This window comes from Podarcis bocagei (genome assembly GCF_964188305.1).
Source record: "Podarcis bocagei genome assembly, chromosome: 3".
NCBI classification, from domain to species: Eukaryota; Metazoa; Chordata; class Lepidosauria; order Squamata; family Lacertidae; genus Podarcis; species Podarcis bocagei.
The window spans coordinates 63,515,304-63,534,356 of record NC_138127.1 but is presented as its reverse complement, the minus strand read 5'-3'; the positions used below and the strand labels follow the sequence as shown (position 1 = coordinate 63,534,356).

The window sequence follows — 19,053 nt, the reverse complement described above, 5'->3', positions numbered from 1 at the left end:
CAGGTCAGTGGTGGAGCTTCAAGCAGCACCACTTGGTATATTTATGGTATGAAATATTGCAGAATTTCATCAGGATGTCACAGGAGGATATGCACTGATTGGAAACGAAGCTGTGTGATCACCCCACAGTGTTTGTGGGTCAAAATATAGCACTGAAAGCAGGATTGCAGATGACTGCCCCAATAGCTTCATAAGCAGAAACTATCATGGCACAAGCAACCACTCGCCTTTTCTAGAAGTTGAGCAATAATTTTGTGCTGTGGTTTGGATTCCACTGTCTAGTTTATCTCTCAGTTGTTTGCTGCTTATGACTCTAAGATTTAATTAGAAAGAAACAAGATAAGAACTGCGACCTGTGTGTGGTGAACAGTATGTCCAATCTTTGATGGAGGGCAATGCTTGGATTGCTGCAGCAGATGATTAATGCCTCATGCTAAAGAGAAAACACATACTTTGGTGAGTTCATTTTACTCTTTTAAGAAAATGTTGTGTTTTTATTCCTTTGTGATACGGATTATATTTAATAGTGACTATAGAAATGGCTGATTGAAAGCAAGTATTTCTCCATGCCCCTGCCCCAGAAAAGAATCTGTAAGATGATGAAAAGCATGAAAAGGATAGAGAACTCTTTCCGTTTGTGTAGCTAATAGGAAAGAAGAACATGATAGAAGGTCTGATTATCAGCTGATGAAACAGAGCTTGAGATAAAATCTTTGCGTATCTCCAAAATCAGTTACTGCTGTAAAATGTGAATGGATGGCAACAGATTTAATACTTTTTAATTGTCCTTGCATTCACATGGAATATATTTTGCATGCCTTGAGATGATCACATGCAGCCTTGGATAACGAAGCTTTCTGTCTGAGTAAATTCATTTTATGGTCTATGAGAACGATGACAACTGAGCTGCCTTGCATAAATGATTTACAAGGACAATCTTGACATCGTTGTTAACATACAAGCAGGCATGCTGAACAGTAGTAAGACTTCAAACACAATCATATGCTACATCCAGTCTTACTTCGATTAGGCTTCACTGGAACTACCTGTTTGTGCTACCAAATCCAGATGCAGTTAAAATATGGATATTATTTTAAAGCACATAAAGTGAAATGAAATATTTCTGGATTTTTGCAAAACCCCAGAATAATGAGAAAAGTGTGATTTGCCTTCCTTTATTTACAAGGTTCAGCAAAGCCACTTTTTCATCATCATTGCTTCTCTGTATGCTGCTTTTGCATGGTGACCCATGCTTAAAGTGGCTCACAGCATCAGAAAAATGCACATAGTAAAATATAACATTTCAAGATATAACAAGAACAACAGTCATAGGTTAATTAAAACATCTCATACTAAAAAACTGTACACTTTGATTAAACAATCCACTTAACAATTCATAATGAGGCCTAAAAAAAGGAACACAAGAACATAGTCCAAAGAGTAGCAAAAATAACATTTTTCCCCAAGCTGAAATGTCGGCCCCAGCAACTCCTAAATACCACCCCATTCTAATGACTTCTAAGCACCTTGAACATGATAAGCAGCATTTTTAGCTGGAGGTAGTCAGGACCCTGCCTTCCTGGGTCAGGCGGCAATGAACCAGAGCCAGAGCTACCATTGAGCCTTTCTGAACCAGTTGCCTCAAGCAACACTCTGGAGCGTGGGTAGGCAAACTAAGGCCCGGGGGCTGGATCCAGACCAATCACCTTCTCAATCCAGCCGGTTCGGGAATCAGCGTGTTTTTACATGAGTAGAATGTGTCCTTTTATTTAAAATGCATCTCTGGGTTATTTGACCCAGCATGACCTCGGCATAGAAATTTGTCATAGAAATTCATTCATCCCCCCCAAAAAAAAATAGTCTGACCCCCACAAGGTCTGAGGGACAGTGGACAGGTCCCCTGCTGAGAAATTTTGCTGACCCCTGCTCTGGAGGGATGGCAGGTTTGGATCTGGATGCCATGCCCCGCCTCTTGCCTGCTTGCTTGCGGTGGCTGATACTTCCTTTTCTCTGGGGCAGTTTCCTTATATTCACACATATCTTTCTATCCTCCCTCCAAATAAACACACTTCCTCTTTCCTTACCACTGAGCCAGCTCTCTCTTGCCTTTGCGCCATGGCTTCCTATCTGGAGGCTGAAGCTGCTCTCTTGCCATGTTGGGAGTCTGCTTTTGAGGAGACAACTGGGCACGCAGCGTAATGCTCGAGTGGGACTATGTGGGTTAGTGGTTTTATAGAGGTATGGAAAGGAAGACATTATGAAATGGGGAGGGGAAATGCTGTTGTGAAGGAAGGGGGACGAAATGGAGAAGGAAAACGTAGGTGGGGAGGGAAAGCATTCCATGCTCCTCCCTCCCCACCTGTGTTTTCCTTCTCCATTTCATTCACCGTGCTTCACTACAGTGAAAAGTGCGTTTGCTCAATGGAATTTGCTTTCTCCTTTTTGCCATCTTAACATTTTTCGGTAGTAGAAAGATGTAATACTTGGGACATCTGATGCAGAGACAGTACTGGAAAGTTCAGAAACTGAATCCAGATGATTAAAGTGAAGCCCGGTTAATGGATATACTTGTCAGTCTTTGTTACTGCTTTGGAGTTCAAATTACAACTCAGAGATATAAGAGAGCAGCATAGGCATCAGGAAACTGACAACAACACTCAATGCAAGTTAAATGCCTATGTTTACATCAGGCACGAGGGTTAGCAGATGATTTTGTTTGTCTTTCTGGCTCACTCACAAGTTGGAGCCTGACTACACACTTCAAGCAAATACATGTGACAAAACCCTTGATATACACGATATCATTTTCAAGAAGAATAGCAGCTTGAAAGGGGCAATATTAAATAAAAAGAAACCAGGGGAAAGGCGTGCTTTATCCTTCCACCTCTCACTGTTTCTCTTGCAAAAAGATGTACAGCTACTTCCTACTTATGGATTCAAAATGTTGTTCATTCATGTTTTTAACTGTGGAAGAGCAGTAGCTGCTTATTTGGAGTGGAGAACCATCAGAAAGGGAAAGGTGACCTAGGCCCCTTTTCCACCCCTTCCATTCAAAATCATCCTTCATGACACCTATGAATATTGATACATGTAGCCCAGTGTTGTCTGCTTTGACTAGAAATGGGCTTGGGTGTCTCACCAAGAGTCCATTTTCAGGAATTGAGATTCTTTAATTGGAGATGGTACTGAAGCTAACTTGGGACTTAGGCTGCACAGTGCTGTAGTGGAACAGGGACTCACCCCCCCCCCCAGCAGATAATAACATCTGCTGGAGCAGTATTTGGTAATTGTTGTCAGTTTGGAGGGTGGTGTGTCTAGGTGCTTGATCCCTTCATGAAGTAGCCTAGTCTGATTGGCCTAAGGCAGGTCACGCCACAGATTTCATGGCTAATCAGGGATGACAACCCAGGCCTCCTCAGCCAAAGTCTGACATGCTGATCGCCAGCTGATCCTAATAAATTGGTTATTGTGCTATTTATTATGCTAGGTAAAAGTTGGGGATATAAATATATGCTTTTTAAAAACGTGTGTGTGTATGTGTGCGTATGAGTTCCTTAAGCCAACATTTTTGCTGCAATATCTTCTAATGAATTCTATTGCTATCAGATTTGCAGAGTTAAACAGCCAGTTTTAGAAGCGTTCAAAAATGACAAAGTGGAGGGTGTTTCTAGCTCAGCCTAGGAACCACATGTGTGGCATTTTGGATTCCATGACAAAAGAAAGGAAGGGTAATAAACACAATAAAATAAAGAAATGAAATATGGAGCAACACAGCTGCCTGCATTTTTTAATTCCTCTTGGGGCATGGCTAGGGACTCTCATGTGGTATTGCTATAGGGGCAGCCTATAGCATGGGTAGAGTTCCACTACCCATGTCTGCATGCCCTGTGTCATCTCCTCAAAAGGTAGTATAGCCAGGGCTTAGTTAAACTGATATTTATACTGTGCTTTGCTTTGAAGAGAATAATCACAGTGTTCCACAATAAAAATAATGAAATATAATGCATGTTCCTTCTCTAGATGCAGTGTCAACTGGGCCCAGTATGGTCAAAGATTAACCAGGACTGGTGCCATCCCCTCCACCTCCTGCCCCTTTCTTCTTCTTCCTGCTTACCTCTGCCGGTGGAGGGAAGCTAACATCACTGCCAGTGTGGTGCTCCCTCTTCTGCCCAAAAACATGAAAGTGGGCAGAAATGCATCTAGCAGAAAACCCCAAAATGAGGTGTTCTGCAATGGAACTGAACTAACTCCATTGCCATCATGTGACTGCATTGACCCCAATCCAGGCCAAATTCCTGGCACAGCTATCTGCTTGCCCCCAACCTTCCACCTACATATGTGGCAGTGGCCCCACCATCCTGTTAAGCCCTGCCAGGCAGTGGCCAAGTTTGGATTATGCCCTAATTATGTAGAGGTAAAGGGACGCAGGTGGTGCTGTGGTCTAAACCACTGAACCTCTTGGGCTTGCTGATCGGAAGGTCGGTGGTTCAAATCCACACAACAGGGTGAGCTCCTGTTGCTCTGTCCCAGCTCCTGCCAACCTAGCAGTTCAAAAGTGCAAGTAGATAAATAGGTACTGCTGTGGCGAGAAGGTAAACGGCATTTCTGTGTGCTCTGGCACTTGTCACAGTCCTCCGTGCACCAGAAGTGGTTTAGTCATTCTGGCGACATGACCCGGAAAGCTGTCTGTGGACAAACACTGATTCCCTTGGCCTGAAAAGCAAGATGAGCGCCACACCCCATAGTCGCCTTTGACTGGACTTAACCGGCATGGGGTCCTTACCTAATTATGCAAAATACATCCAAGCATTAAGTAACGTCAGTAGAAAAAGAAAACCAGAGGTTCATGTCAATTGCCTACAGCAGCCAGCTGGCATTTTGTACGATGTTTTCTGAGTCGCAGTAACATTCTCTGAGCATGGAGAAATGGAGATTTCAGAAGCTGTTAGGAACATAGGAAGCTGCCTTATACTGAGCCAGACCACTGGGCCATTTAGCTTAGTGCATGGGCTCGTCAGGGCTTAAGGCAACTTTTTCTTCCTCTCCTACCTGGAGATGCTGGGGACTGAACCTGGGACCTTCTGCATGTATAGGAGATGTTCTTCCACTGAGCTATAGCCATTGTATTGTATTAAGATAAATGGCTCTTCCTAACTCACCATCTGGCTAGTCCATGGGGGCATGCAATTGGAAGACTCCCCACACATGAAATTATCTAGCTACAAACACAGCACAGCTAGAGGGAGGGGAAGTGAAATGACCAGGAGGAAGAGGGGGAAGTAGCAGTGCATGTTCTTTTTAAAGGCAAGGGAGCCTATCTTCCAAGTGTTCTGCATTTCATCCAAGTGTTCAATATTTTGACAAGCCCTGTCACTATGGGAAGAAATTTTCCGAGCTCCCATATGGTAACTACCACATTATTTTAAGATAACAGCTGTTATATTCTATCACATAAAAACACTTTCAGCAACTAGTCAACAACCCTATTTTCAAGTTGTAAACGAATAAATCTTATAAACATTATTTTCATATTGTTTGCCAGCAAGCCCCCATGTTCTGAAATTCCATATTGATAAAATATGGCCAAAATGCCATTGAGAAAATCCTATCCTTTGTTGTTATTAATGTTTTGCTCCTGTATCCTGATCACTGTTAGAAGTTTCTCTCAAAGTGGGGATTATGGAGCATGAATGGCTCATACTTATTTCTAATTAATTTCCTTGTGCTATGCCCCATGTCCCCTTCATGGATCACTGCCTTGCCGTGGCGAAGGGGCTTGAATAACTCAGAGAAGCTATGAGCTATGCCGTGCAGGGCCACCCAAGATGGACAGGTCATAGTGGAGAGTTTTGACCAAAAGTGATCCACCTGGAGCAGGAACCGGCAAGCCACTCCAGTATCCCTGCCAAGAAAACTCCATGGACAAAGGCAACAGGCATATAAAAGTTATGACGCTGGAAGATGAGCCCCTCAGGTCGGAAGGCATCCAACATGCTACTGAGGAAGAGCGGGGACAAGTACAAGTAGATTCAGAGCTGATGAAGCGACTGGGCCAAAGCCGAAAGGACGCTCAGTTGCGGATATGCCTGGAAGCGAAAGGAAAGTCCAATGCTGTAAAGAGAAATATTGCATAGGAACCTGGAATGTAAGAACCATGAACCTTGGTAAGTTGGATGTGGTCAAAAATGAGATGCCAAGAATAAATATTGACATCCTGGGCATCAGTGAACTAAAATGGACAGGAATGGGCAAATTCAGTTTGGATGACCATCATATCTACTAATGTGGGCAAGAATCCCATAAAAGAAATGGAGTGGCCCTCATAGTCAACAAAAGAGTGGCAAAAGCTGTACTGCGATGCAATCTCAAAAATGATAGAATGATCTCGATACGAATCCAAGGCAGACCTTTTAACATCACAGTAATCCAAGTTTATGCACCAACCACTGGTGCTGAAGAAATTGAAATTGACCAATTCTATGAAGACTTACAACACCTTATAGAAATGACACCAAAGAAGGGTGTTCTTCTCATTATAGGGGATTGGAATGCTAAAGTAGGGAATCAAGAGATAAAAGGAACAACTGGCAAATTTGGCCTTGGAATTCAAAATGAAGCAGGGCAAAGGCTAATAGAGTTCTGCCAAGAGAACAAGCTGGTCATCACAAACACTCTTTTCCAACAACACAAGAGACGACTCTACACATGGACATCACCAGATTTCTGTTCTCATCCTGAAGCACTATTTCTGGGTTAGTGGAGTCTGTAACCTGAAGCATATGTAACCTGAAGCGTATGTAACCTGAGGTACCACTGTACATTTATATGCTACCCCCTTCTGCGGAGATCAGATCAAGTAGTACAGGTGAGAGCTGAGAGCAGAGTGGAGACCAAAGGTGGACAAACCCTAGAAGAAGCATGACATGTCCCCAACCAGAGGTACTACCCCGACCCTAACACCCCATACACCCCATTTCACATAGTAAAAGCTGCCTTATAAATAGGTTTCAATAAAGCTGCTTACTGTATCAGCAGTTTCAGGCTTTTGCATGAAGATCTTCCATCCTTGGAGAAGGAACAGACTCCACACCTTATGCCTGACTGGCTGCACAGGTTGCGAGCTGTGTATCATCCCCCTCTCTGGAAGCACACAGGTTGTTTCTTGGGCAGGAAAGATTTTACTCTGGTTCAGGGATATTCAGAAAAGGGGATGTGATTATGATATACACTGTTACATACACATTAAAATCAAAACAAAACAGGAGGTCGCCATTGAAACCATTCCTATACTGTATTCTTCTGATTGTTGGACATTCCATTTATAATTGACTCAGTTCATTTTTTGCGCTTAATAGTAGTTGTAATCCTGCTCATGACTCCCATCTGTCTGTTCAAATTTCTCATGTACCAAATAATGTCTGAGGGACCGGAGCTTAGAGTTTTAGCTATCACATGATACAGAGTCCCATGCCTCTTAATCAGAGCATCAAGTGATTAATTCAGCGTGCTTCTCATTTCCTGCCTCAGCCTGCTCCCTACAAGTTGGGGCGGCAGCCTGGGTTCACTTCAAAGCTTGCCGTCAACATCTCTGCAGCTAGTGTGGTTTTGTTGCCCTTTTCAGCTTGCCTCACTCCCAAGAAAGTTTTCTCTTGAGGGTTTTCACAGAAGAGCTGCAGAACAACATGGCCATTCAGGATGGAGAGGAAACTGAACAGGTTTCCCTCTGAGCTTGAAACCAGGAGAGTCACCTCAAAGGTCTACAGTTTAGTTTGTTACAAACCGCAGTGTCACAAGATCCTAATAATTAAAGTTTGGGGAGTGCTTTAATTATTCTGGAATCCATGCTCTAGGGTACACTGTAGCTGGGTCTGAAAGCAACTACAGTGGTACCTTGGAAGCCAAATGGAATCCGTTCCGGAAGTCCATTCGATTTCCAAAACATTCAGAAGCCCGTGCAAACTGAACACTCACTTCCAGGTTTGCGGCATTCAGGAGCCAAAACATTTGACTCGCAAGGCATTCAGGATCCAAAGTATGACTGTATAATCTTTCCCCCACCTGGTGTGCTCCAACTGTTTTGGACTATAATTCCCATGAGCCTCAGCTGTCAGGGCCATGCTGTCAGGGGCTGATGTAAGTTGTATCCCAAAACAACTGGAGGGCACCAGGTTGGTGAAGCCTGCTCTATACTATTCTTTGTGCTGGCTTCCTCTGCTACAAGGATAAGGAATCTGTGGCCTTGCAGATGCTGCTGGACTCCAACTTTCATCCAGGCAGCATGGCCAATGGTCATGGGTGATGGGAGTTGTAGTCCAGCAACATTTGAAGGCCGCAGACTCTCAACGCCTACTTTACTATGTTCAGTTCAAGCTCCCTCTATTTACCTTTTGGCAGTTCAGTTCCTTCCTTTCTCTGCTTGTTCACTTCTCTTGAATACCACAAACCTTTTTTTAAGCCCAAGATTTCCACCTCTGGTTCTCACATACATGCCATTTCCTATGTTGTCAATTTTTCTCTATCTGTTACCGCAGGATGATAAGAAGAGCTCTGCTGGAACAGATCCAGGGCCTTTCTATTAGTCCAGCATCATGTTTTCCACAGTGTTCAGCCAGATGTGTAGGAGAAGCCCACAGGCTTCTCACACACCTATTTCACTTGAGCGAAATACTGTATCACAATCAAGAGAGCAAGTGTAGTGCTCTCTGGGTGACAGTATTATCTTTCCCCACAAACTGGCAGGAGAGCAGTTAGGGCCATGCAAGCAGCGCACATGCACTGGGTGCTGAGCTGTGGGGCTGAGCTGTGGGGCTGCAGTCTCAAAGCTTGGTAAGTGAGACTTTGGGAAGGAGGCGTGAGGCTCTGACAGGGTCCTAGAGTCTGCCCTACTCCTTCCCAAAGCCTAGTTAGCACTCTCCCAGGTGGTTCATTTGCATATTTGTATGCCTTCTAAGACTATAAGACTGTTTTAATCTTAGTAAGACGCCCAGCTTCTTTTTGGGGTGCATAATATTGTTTTGCAAGGCATTGTTGCCTTCTGTAGTCCTCCCTGCCATCTCAGTTTTAAGGGTGTTTTCTGTGTCCTTTTTTTCTTTTTTACTGAAATTTGATCTATGATCAACTTGATATTTTCAGATTTAATAATTTCAGTGGTGTGGTGACCACCTAGTGGGGCTCCTTTTCCAGAGATGAGCGCCTAGTTCCTTCACGTGCAATTCTTTGAGAGGTAAATACATGTGAATTATTATTATTTTTAGAAATCTTTCTTTACAATACAAAAATGTTTTAAACTTCAGGCAGAATATTGCTTTAATAGCTGTTCTGTTCTGGGTACTGTTTGATTGCTTTTATCTTAGGATATTTCATCCTGTTTGGCTTGTCTTACATACTTCCTGTACATGGTAGAGAAGCAACTAACTAATCAATTTATGAATATTGCATTACAAAAGACTCACATTGACTTTAATGGGCTATAGCTAAACATCCTTTAGCTATGCCTCTTCTCTTGAACGAACTGGAGTCTGGCAATGTATTCATAAACGTCTGCCAACATTCATCTTGGAAATAAAATCACATGGATAATATTTTCATAGATTCTGGATTCTGGAACACCAGACTTTGAGTAAATAGACGCCCAGGCTGCCTCTTTCCCTAGTGTGTGTGTGTGTGTGTGTGTGTGTATACATGTGGCCTTTTGTAGTTTGCTTTCTTGCACAGGATTCTTCCCTCTACTTATACACCAAGTATTTAATTGTGAAATCCTTGCTGTGAATCAAGATCAGCTTTAGGATTTGTGGGGCCCATTGCAGGAAGAAGGGAAGCTGCTGCTTTTCAGTAGAAAGAACAAGAAGCAGTTAGTGTTGCCTGAAGCCATTACAGGGCTTCGCCAGTCAGATGACCTCCTTATTCAGCATTTGTCCTAATTTGGTTGCAGAAAGCTTAGGCAGTGGTTAGACTATCTCCGGTCATTATTGACGGTCATTACTGAATATTTGTTCTGATTTGTTTACAGAGCGGTTATACAACAAAAAGCCTTCATTGTGATCTGTTTGTAGATATTTATATGACTTCCTGTTAATCTATCGTTTATTCCAGTTTTCAGTGCATTTCTCCATTGCTTTCCTAAATGCAAAAGCATTTTTAAAAAGCGGATTTGTTGCACTAGGGCAGTACAGTGTTTTGATTCACTTTAGTTGCAGAAACTTAAATTCCCAGTGTATGGTTGAACCCCTTCCTCAAACTATCAATAAAGTAAATGAGTACACTGATGTTGAGGGTGAGCTGAACAGGGTTGCTAGAGCCTGATGATCTTTAGCTACTGGGGACAGCTAAATGCAGAAAGAGCTAACAAGTAAAACTGAGAGTGAGAGAAGAGTATAAGATATGATCATGAAATAGCCCTGCTAAGTTTGCAAAACCAAGATCAATGTATCTGTGTGATGTGATTAATTTTGACCTCTGCTAAGGCTATATCCAAAGCAAAGCTTAGAAGAGGACAGAAAGGAAGATACACAGGGAATAGGAGTGCATTTGGGTACCTGTGTTGCATATGATGGATGCCTAAACGAAAGGAATAGAACACAGCAGCGGAGTAGGGCTGGATAAAGACAGCTACTGTATAACTTCAATGCAAACAATTAGATTGTCATGTGTTAATGCTATACAATCTGCCAAACTGCTTGCTTAAGTAAGCTTCTGTACCCATTCTCGCTAAGGGCTTTGTTTTGTGTTTAAGGTGTATTTGCTCACTTGAGCATGCAAAAAAACAACAACAACAACAACAAAAAACAACCAGCCAGCATCACCAGAAAAACTGAAGAGGCTGTGCAGCTGGCAGCTTTTATGACATCAGTCATAATCTGAGAGAACTGCAGCTGAAATCAGTCAGCACAAATAGGAGGTGCTGAAGGCAGCTGACAAGGCATGCACTGGAAAGCAAAGCCTCCTCACCCCACCCCCACTCAGCAAAAAAAGAAAAAGAAAAATCCTTGCTGCAGACGACTCATATACAGAAAACAGAATAAAAACTGGCTCATGTTTCCCTGTCAGCCTTCCCTTTCCTGCAGTAGTGTCCCAGAACGTTTTTATACAGGATGGGGTTAGCCATGGGCCCAGTACAGGCAACCAGGCTATCTACAGTGGAGTTGCCATATCTGTATTAAAGAGAATGATATGTGATTATTTCCCCTCGCCTGCATTCTAATATGGGCAAAATAAGTGCTGAAAGATTCTAAAAAATTAATTTCTAATGGTATGTACAGTATTTATAATCAAGGCAAAAGAATGCTTACGGGGACTAGCCATGGAAGTTCTAGATTATTGACTACAATTGAGACTAGGGTTACATAGTGACGATATCTCAGTTCCTGCTTGTTTTTCACTTAACTGAAACATATATTTTTTTTCCTTTCCTGTTCCTTGTCCAATCACCCTTGGTTCACAGACCCTGCAGGAGAAAAGGGGAACAGTTTTGATCTTCCAAATGTAATATTGATATTGCTGCATGCGACCCCAATCTCCAAACAGTGCCGGACTCCAGGAGTTCCAGGTGCTTATCCAAGGTCCAGTTTCCTTGGAATGAGGGACAGTGGAGGCTGTGGTGCCCTTATGATATACGGTTTATTTACACATATATACAACCTGATGGTGGGACTCACAGCATGAACACCCCAAGAGTCTTGGTTCGCCCATAGTCAAAGCCTTGACTTCAAGCAGAAATCAATCATGGCTCTGCCTTTCTGGCTTGCTTCTAGCCCAGCTTTCACAAAAACTCACTGGCTTTTGTCTTTCTTATTACCAATCAGGTGAGGGAGCCTCCCCACCCCACCCATTTCCCCTATGGCACAGAGCTACTTCCTTTGTTAAACTAAGCACCATACAGTGGCACCTCTGGTTACAGACGCTTCAGGTTACAGACTCCGCTAACCCAGAAATATTACCTCGGGTTAAGAACTTTGCTTCAGGATAAGAACAGAAATCGGGCTCCGGTGGCGCGGCGGCAGCAGGAGGCCCCATTAGCTAAAGTGGTGCTTCAGGTTAAGTACAGTTTCAGGTTAAGAACGGACCTCCGGAATGAATTAAGTACTTAACCCGAGGTACCACTGTACTTAAGTGGCAACTATGACCCTTGCCTAATTCAACATTGATATCCTCCTTTAGATTTTAACCCTTGCAGGATCCAGGACCCTGGGAATTAGAAGGTAATCAGGCACCATGCCAATTAATCCCCTGCCTAACATACAACAATATCAATGGATAAAACTGATGGAGTCAGCCTCTATAGCTGCCAACTCAGTACTTGCAGCAAATACTAAATATGTTCGTTCTCTCTCTCTCTCTCTCTCTCTCTCTCTCTCTCTCTGTGTGTGTGTGTGTGTGAAATGACCAGCAGATAATTTTTTCCAACTTCCATTTCAGCTCGAATTTGATAAGTCTGTCGTATTCCTATCGAAATTTACTCCTAAAATTCCAGGGCCCAGCTTATTCAGTGAAATAATGAGGACTGGTTTTGCCTTGCATGGCATCATGCAATATTCCTAGCCATCTTTATTGTATCTGGCTCCCTTTTTGGGGAAAAAATTCTCCTCCATCCTTCTATCGGCAGTGCTATGAATTGCTCTGCATGTTAACCTATCCTGTGAAACTGAAAAGAAGCCAGATGTTATTGACAAAGAACTCTGATCTCAGTTGCCAGAAAGAAAGGCAGAAAATTTGCCGCAGTATATGTCACTGATGCAGCACTGATGTTAAATGGTCTGTATCAAATACTGTGTAGGACAAACTGATGGAGAAGGCTAAATTTCAGGTTTCTGTGACAGGAACTCAGAAGTCTTCTAACTGGCAGTCAAATACGTCATTCTATACGGCGCCTGAAACATAGGCAGGTGTGGTAGTACAGCGTCAAATACTCACAGACAGGCAGTTATTTCTGAGGTGAAGCATGAAGGAGGCGCCATTGGCTAGAGAGTGTGCACATTGCTATTATCTCTTCATGAGTTTTGCCAGTTTATTATTGCAGCACTTCCCAAGCTTTCAAAACCTGTTTAACTAGAGACAGCAATGAGGCTTGTGAAGTGACAACAGGAAATTATGCCCCAATAGTGCCACTTTCAGCTCTCTTAAAAACAATGGAGGAGGACCCATCTTTAGTCCCCAGCACTTCAGCTAGAGCTGTGGAAGACCCTTGAAAAGCTGTCAGTCAACGTGGGTAAGCTAAGCCAATACTGAGCTAGGCTAACTCGGTGTAAGGCAGCTTCCTGGATTCCTAATTATTTGTCTTCAGACATGGAGGTTTTAGTTATTTAAAATTTGAACTGGTGTACATAAAGCAAAATGGTTCCCTGACAAAATGACTTACAGTCTAATTTGACATTACAAGAGGTGCATGGTGTAATGTAATGACATTCAACATTTCCCTGCCACCTGTAAGCAGCAGATAATGAATCTGGGCAAGTAAGTGTTGTATGCACTGACATCACACCTTTCTTTTACTGGGGTAGAGATAAAGGTCAGTGGCAGCAAGCAGCACACCCTAGGTTCTAGTTAGGCCCTAACAGATATAACAGGAAAACAACAAAAAGAACAGAGTTCAGGCACATTAATAGATGCTTCCTATTAGCTGCATTAAAACAAAAAATATCCTCTTTTTTCTCAAGCTATGCGCCTTTACAAGATAATTCAATCATTATTAAATCAGTAGAACAGCAGAGAAACAAACCTTGCAAAAACCAGCCTGTTATGTACAGAGTTGAATAGGATCCAAACTGCAGCAGTCTGATTGGTCCTAGAACAATAGGATCCAAAATGCAGCAGTCTGATTGGTCCTAGAACAATAGGATTCAGAATGCAGCAGTCTGATTAGTCCTAGAACAATGCAGCAGTATGATTGGTCGGCAGGAACCACCCAATCATGCTGCAGATAGAAGTGAATCCACAACCTGGTTGGCCTACAGGAGAATTCCGGAATTAGCCAGTCATGTGCAGCCCGTTGTGTAAATAATGTATATAAGCAGATACTTTGAGGGGACTTTCATTCTTCCTCCTCACCACTATGAGCTGAATAAAGAGCATGAAATCACTTTGCGACAACCTTAAGGGAAACGTAAGACTGCTTGGATATTGAGACTAGTCAGAGAAATAGCATTGTTCTTTTTCATGACAGTAAAGCTGGCAATCCTCCAGTACAGCTGATTTTGTTATAGGTTCAAGAGAGAGATAAGAAAATCCTTCTTTAGACTATAAGCACTGCCACAAGATGTGGGTCATTCTAGATTATTCTGGAAAAGGATTGGACAGATGTATTTATCAAGGGGTATGAATGATGGTGATACCTAGAAGGTTTGGGTTCAGGATATTTGAATGATTGCCTTCAGATAACAGTGGAACTGGTGCAGGCATCAAGAAATCAGGTGTTTTTAATTCATGTGCTAGAGGTGGCAGAGGGATGGGGGACAGCAGGTAGATGGCACTTTGCCAGGGCCCCCTCAAACCTTGCAGCAACACTGTTTCTGTGATGGGAAAATGGTCAGGTAAAAAATCACCCCTGGTCGCACTCTAGTGTTCTCCAGCCCTCTTCCAATTATATAAACTTCATTGAAAGAGAAGACACTATTTAAACAAAAATTATCCTTAAGAGCTATCTATCTGAATCTTGTCTGAAACTCCTGAGTCACAAAAGTCTACAATTCCAGAGGTAACGTTTGTGTAATATGCAGGGAGTTATTCCCACTAAAAAGTAAACAAGATTGCTTATCATGCACTATCACAGATAATCTCAAGATTACGAGTAAACTTGCTCAGTCATGCAAGACAGAGCAGGTAAATGGTCTGCTATTGCAAAGGAAGAAAATGTACATTCTTGAGAAAGATTGAAGAAGACAAGGCTACGCTTAAAAAACCCCAACAGAAATGAGTGATCTGACTGACATAGGACCGACTGGCATAAATTTAAAAAATAAAACACAAAATAGTATAATTTCCACAGATTTACTTGAATTAATAATGCAGGTGGTGATGGTTGTTATTCCTCCTCCCCCTCTCTCCTCGGAACATGACCTTTTATGCAGTTTCATAAATAAAGAGCAAGTTCCTTTCCCCACAGCAGCTTAAATTCTAAAACTGGCAATGGGGAAGTCTACAGAGGGAGACATAGGTAGCAAATGCAAATACGGCCGCTTTCCTATACAGTGGTACCTCGGGTTACATACGCTTCAGGTTACAGACTCCGCTAACTCATAAATATTACCTTGGGTTAAGAACTTTGCTTCAGGATGAGAACAGAAATCGTGCTCCAGCGGCGTGGCGGCAGCAGGAGGCCCCATTAGCTAAAGTGGTGCTTCAGGTTAAGAACAGTTTCAGGTTAAGAACGGACCTCCAGAACGAATTAAGTTCTTAACCCAAGGTACCACTATACACATGGACCTACTTAGTTGGGAATAAGCTCAGTGGAGCCTAGAACTGTGCTCCATATTGATTGAAATACTTTGTTTAGAGTCAATCTATTATACTGGAAATCTGGCTTAAACACAGTGCAAGAAACACATTTAGGACAGTCTGGACTATGTGGACAATATTTTTTCTAATCATGTGTGGATGCAACAGTGGTTCAGTTAGGCCAGAAGCCCAGAGTCCCACTCCACTGAATGATCACGGCTCTCTCAGTAAAAGCCGGTTTTACCACATTTTGAAGTAAGTGAAATCATGCACATTTCCATCTAAAGGGGTGAGTATAAGACTATTAAGCCCCATGTACACCAAACATTTGAAGAATTGTAGCTCTGTGAGGGGAGCAGGAGTCTAAGGCAGCACTGCAAACTCCACTTAATGGGAACAAGCCCCGCTGAATTCAATATGATTTACTTCTGAGTAAACATGGTTAGGCTTGCATTATAAAATTATGTAGCTGTACCACTAATACAAAAATACAACTTTTGATGCAATGACATTAAAGCATTTTAGAAAATAGACAAGTTCTCGCCTTTTTCTTTGTTAATAGCCTTGCCAATTGTGTTAAATAGATCAATAAACTTACAGAACAATTCTGTGTATGTTTACTCATAAATAAGTTCCATTGCATTCAGAGGGCCTTACTCCCTACTAAGTGTGCTCCGGATTGCAGTCCTAGACTGCAACCTAAAATAGGTGTTTTTATTATTTTATTAACTATTTAGAGAGGATTTGCAGTGTGTGGGGTTGGATCTGTATAGCATAGTTAAGAAATGTCCAGGTTCCAGTTGAGCCTGTCAGTAATGTAAGTCAGAATAGAACTTCAGTCCTTTTTCAACAACTGCAAATTTGCAAAATGATGCACATCTTCCTAAAGCTATTTAATTGTTTGTTACCTTATCTGTAGAGATTCTATAGGTGGATACTTTGTTTGCAATCCAGTTCCCATTGAAGTCAGAGTTAAAACTCTATTAATGTTAAAGGGACTAGTTTGCGTCATTTGACCTTCATAAGATCATGTCTATCTGTTTAAAGAGAGCTTTATCTGTATTCCGTGGAGTGACAAAACCTACTCGTTTTTACACACAGTGAAGAAACTGCTAGTACAAATGCTATCCTTTGCAGGACTACATTGATTTCCAAGGCAGTTGGTGACACAAGTTTGCATTTGTGACCCATTTATCATGCACATTTAATGATAAGCAATTTTCATTTCATTTCATCTCACTGATTTAATTATTCATTTAATATATTTTTATTCTATCTTTTTATGAAAATAATTTCCAATATAGCCTACAAATTAGAAATACTAACTATATCAAGAATAGTAAAACAAAGGGAATAAATAGCAATAAATACACACACAAAAAGCAGTCAGCAGATAAGAACAAAACAATATTCTGTATGAAAAGATCTGGGCAAATAAACCTCTTTTCAGTTGATGCCACAACTCATATAAGAGTAGGCAACAAATGCTGAGACTGGGGAAGAATGTCCCACAGTTGGGGCAGCACTACCAAGGTCATATCCTTGGTCATCCCTCACTCCATCTAATCAAAAGGATGTACTTTCTTTTGTCCTGTCACCTGGTTAGATGCTGAGCAAGCTAAGCATAAAATGTCATGGGAATTACCAAAACCTCATTGAAGAAAAGCAAGGTTTGGGGGCTCTGAGAAAAAAAATGCACAACATGTCTGGTAGATTTACAAACAGGAAATAAATGCAAAAATATATAATATAAACAAATAATTTTTTGTGCAACAAGGCAACCTTCTTTTTAGTTCAAAAGTGATTTCTAAACTCTGCTGCTTCACCATTACACACATGTATGTAAATGAATGCTTGTGGATAGGCAACATGACAGACAAAGGCAAAAACATGGCTCATTCTAATATGTAGTCACATGATGAAACCTGTAAGAGTTGCTACTGAATCATCCTTGAATTTATACTACAGTAATACAAATTGAGCTCATTAATTTGCCTCTTTTGGGGCAAAAAGTGTATTGTTTACACTACAATAATAAAACATTAACAAATTAATAAGAAAGTGCAATCCTATATAGATCAATTTAGAAGTAAGTTTCATTGTTTTCAGTAGGATTGCTAAGTTAAATGTGCATAGGTAAAAGTAAAAAAGGCAAAGGACCCCTGGATGGTTAAGTCCAGTCAAAAGTGACTGGGGTTGCAGTGCTCATCTTGCTTTCAGGCCAAGGGAGCCGGTGTTTGTCCACAGACAGCTTTCCAGGTAATGTGACCAACATGACTAAACCGCTACTGGCGCATGGAGGACCATGACGAGTGCCAGAGTGTGTGGAAACGCCATTTACCTTCCCACTGCAGGAGTACCTATTTATCTACTTGCACTTTTTGGCGTGCTTTCAAACTGCTAGGCTGGCAGAAGCTGGGACTGAGCAACAGGAGCTCACCCTGTCACAGGGATTCGAACCACCAACCTTCCATGCTATGTTCATCAACAGGATTCACACACACATTATGACATGTTTCCCACTGTTTAGTAGCAGTCAATGTGAGACCCATGTGAGCTTCTCCACATGTCAATGAACCTTACTCCTGGTAGGGTAGCAGAAGTTTTTGTGTGATGCCCCAACTCACATGATCAGTTTACCACATGAGTCAGCTAGCTGCTTAAGAGCATAGGAAACTCACAATGGGATATAAATTCTTATGACAAGTGCACTGTACAGACCTGTTCTTTACCACACCTGCCACCATGTGAATCTTGGTCATTCCTTACCTTGCTGGTGCCCAATAATAAAGCACTATGAGATTGTTTCTGGGGATGAACAGCTACCCGTTTATTGCTGTTAGGTTTCCCAGGTTTCCTAAAGGGAAGTGCTGACACTCCTGTCTGTACACCATCACCAGTCACTAAGTAAGGCCTCCCAACTAGCTGCCTTCACAATGTGAATGCAGTACACATTAGTGACTGGTTAGACCCTGTATAATCAAAACAAGTCCTAAGTTTAGATTCTAAAGCATTCTAGAGGATGCTAGTTCATTTGCAAACAAGAACTGCCAATAAGGAACGGGGGCTTTCAGGCAGGTCCAGGGAAATGCAACTGTAATGGGACTAGAGATGTAAAACACGGGAAGTAGCAGAGGAAAGGAGTGGAACGAACGAATGAATATTGAACGGCCACTATTTGTTCACGGTAATCGGTTGTTCTGGTCAAAAACAAGGAAACAATTTCCAGAGAGGTACAGCCGTGTTATTGTGTGCAGCAAGAACAACAAAGAGCCATGTGGTGCCTAACACACTAATAATAATAATAATAATAATAATAATAATAATAATAATAATAATAATAAATGAAACAAGTTCTTCTGAACTAGAGTCCACTTCATCCCTCTTCAGGAGGGGAAAGAAAGACATAGACAAGCAGTGCTGAAGTTAAGCGAGAAGGATGCAGGTATATAATTGCTTGTAAGGGGAGAAAGCCAGGCCGGTGCAATTGGGTCAGAAGAAGAAAAGACACCAGGAACGCAGAAGTCAAAAGCTGGAACCCGGAGATTAGCGCTCGGAGCAGCGCGAGATGACAGAACGCGGATTTCCAGCTACTGCTGCATAATAAAAGGGTTTCCCTTCACA

General features: G+C 42.0%; 1 long non-coding RNA gene across 1 annotated transcript; it reads left to right on the top strand.

Moving 5' to 3' along the window:
• On the top strand, positions 1–12,293 carry LOC308582793. Its single transcript, XR_014005852.1, has 3 exons — positions 1–456; positions 9,133–9,223; positions 10,733–12,293. It is a non-coding gene; the product is annotated as an uncharacterized lncRNA (long non-coding RNA).
• The last annotated feature ends 6,760 nt before the right edge of the window (positions 12,294–19,053 follow it).